Source organism: Chiloscyllium punctatum, unplaced genomic scaffold, assembly GCF_047496795.1.
Source record: "Chiloscyllium punctatum isolate Juve2018m unplaced genomic scaffold, sChiPun1.3 scaffold_1009, whole genome shotgun sequence".
NCBI classification, from domain to species: Eukaryota; Metazoa; Chordata; class Chondrichthyes; order Orectolobiformes; family Hemiscylliidae; genus Chiloscyllium; species Chiloscyllium punctatum.
In genome coordinates, this window is record NW_027310743.1 from 5,001 (window position 1) to 7,500 (window position 2,500).

At 61.5% G+C, this 2,500-nt stretch overlaps 1 non-coding gene across 1 annotated transcript; it reads right to left on the bottom strand.

The window, feature by feature from the left end:
- Nucleotides 1-204: 204 nt before the first annotated feature.
- LOC140474444 (5.8S ribosomal RNA) lies at nucleotides 205-358 on the bottom strand. Its single transcript, XR_011959118.1, has one exon. It is a non-coding gene; the product is annotated as a 5.8S ribosomal RNA (ribosomal RNA).
- Nucleotides 359-2,500: the final 2,142 nt, after the last annotated feature.

The following is a 2,500-nucleotide window of genomic DNA, read 5'->3' on the forward strand; positions in this document are numbered from 1 at the left end:
CACAGACGGACGCCAGGCCGCGCTCCCCGGCGGGGGGATGGCGTCGAGCCTGACGAACGGAATGTGCAGGGTGGGGGGGAAAGGCCAAGCGCTCCGACGCCGGAGGGCTCCGGAGTCTGAACTTAGGGGGACAAAGAGGACGGGTCCTCTGCGACACCCCAGCCGCGCTCTCGCCAGCCAAGGCGAGTGCGATTGATTGCCAAACGACCCTCAGACAGGCGTGGCCCCGGGAAGAACCCGGGGCCGCAAAGTGCGTTCAAAGTGTCGATGATCAATGTGTCCTGCAATTCACATTAATTCTCGCAGCTAGCTGCGTTCGTCATCGACGCACGAGCCGAGTGATCCACCGTCAAGAGTTGTCTGAGTTTGTTTTAGGTCTCTCCCTCGCCAGAGGAAAGCGACCCGGACCGCACATACGCTCCCCACCTTGAGCTACAGCCACCTGCACGCCGGCGTGCGGGCGGAGCAGGGTGGCGTGAAGCGATGGGGAGCACCATCCTGGTGCGGCCCGCAGAAACATACGTCTATTGGGGGGAGGAGGACAGGGCGCCCAAGAGGCGATGCGTGCCCCAACGCACCGCAGCGACGGAGGCAGGATCACCGCCACCATGTCGCCCGCCTAGTATCACGAGGCGTGCAGCAGCTTTGCCCTAGGAAAAGCAGAGGCGGGAACGGGCACCGGCCATCGGTTCGGCAGCGTCACTGACGCGTGCACGTGGCGGCGTGTCGGCGAGCGGACTTCCTGCGAGGAGGCGGGGGCGGCACTCGCCCGAGCAGACGCCCGCCCGGCCCAGCCACCGCCGAGGTGGACTGGGAGTCGCGGCAACGGCTCGTCATACTCGTTCCCACACTCACAGCGCAGCTTGCCCGCAAGCCACCGACCACCGATCGACGCCAGGCGCCCCGACCGAGAGCGGGATCGCTCGTTCGCCCTGCTGGCAGTTCGCTGGGGATCACTACTGCACGGAGCTCGGAGACCGACGGGCGGCAACTCGAGAGTCTTTAAACCACCACCCCCATCCCGCAAGTGCAAAGAGGCTGTATACGCACAGACGGGTGAGGGGAATAGGTACCCCGTCGGGTTTGAAGGGAGCGTGACTAGATAGCAACGATGTAAACCCAGCCGATTTGGGAGCGAAAGACCGGCGCCTGCATCACCGGCTTCGTTTCCCGTGGCTGGAGAGTACACCGAAACCCTCCGTCTGTCGCGAGCTCCCGACGACGCGGTGCCGCCAAGCAGCAGGGCCGGACCTGGTGTGGCTCCCCTCGTCGATCACAGACCGGTCGGCACTACTGACGAGACGGTGGAACGGGCTTCGCCCCTTGTGACGAAGGGTGATGCGAACCCGCCCGCCCGCGTGCGTTCGGGGTGGACTCGGCAAACGGAGATTTGAAATCGGAAAGTGTCCTCCTGCCCCGCGCAGGTAGGCGCCCAACAGTTGTGGGGGGTTTGGCGGTGACCACGGCTGCAGGGCCTGCTACCCCGACGAGCTCTCCTGCTGGCCCCGAAACCACCCTCGCGAGACAAGTTGAAACGGAAACGGGCGTACCCCCAAGCCGACGATCCTTTCTTATTTGTTACTTTTTTTTTCACTTGCTCGAGTTGTGGGGATTTGGCGGTGACCACGGCTGCAGGGCCTGCTACCCCGACGAGCTCTCCTGCTGGCCCCGAAACCACCCTCGCGAGACAAGTTGAAACGGAAACGGGCGTACCCCCAAGCCGACAGAGATCCTTTCTTATTTGTTACTTTTTTTTTTCACTTGCTCGAGTTGTGGGGGTTTGGCGGTGACCACGGCTGCAGGGCCTGCTACCCCGACGAGCTCTCCTGCTGGCCCCGAAACCACCCTCGCGAGACAAGTTGAAACGGAAACGGGCGTACCCCCAAGCCGACGATCCTTTCTTATTTGTTACTTTTTTTTTCACTTGCTCGAGTTGTGGGGGTTTGGCGGTGACCACGGCTGCAGGGCCTGCTACCCCGACGAGCTCTCCTGCTGGCCCCGAAACCACCCTCGCGAGACAAGTTGAAACGGAAACGGGCGTACCCCCAAGCCGACGATCCTTTCTTATTTGTTACTTTTTTTTTTCACTTGCTCGAGTTGTGGGGGTTTGGCGGTGACCACGGCTGCAGGGCCTGCTACCCCGACGAGCTCTCCTGCTGGCCCCGAAACCACCCTCGCGAGACAAGTTGAAACGGAAACGGGCGTACCCCCAAGCCGACAGAGATGCTTTCGCTCCTGTTACTTTTTTTTTCACTTGCTCGAGTTGTGGGGGTTTGGCGGTGACCACGGCTGCAGGGCCTGCTACCCCGACGAGCTCTCCTGCTGGCCCCGAAACCACCCTCGCGAGACAAGTTGAAACGGAAACGGGCGTACCCCCAAGCCGACAGAGATCCTTTCGTACTTGAACCAACACAAAGTTTGTCACGTTTTATTTTTACGAGTGATCGACCGTCAAGATTTGTCTCTGAGTTTGCTTAAGGTCTCTCCCTCGCCAGAGGAA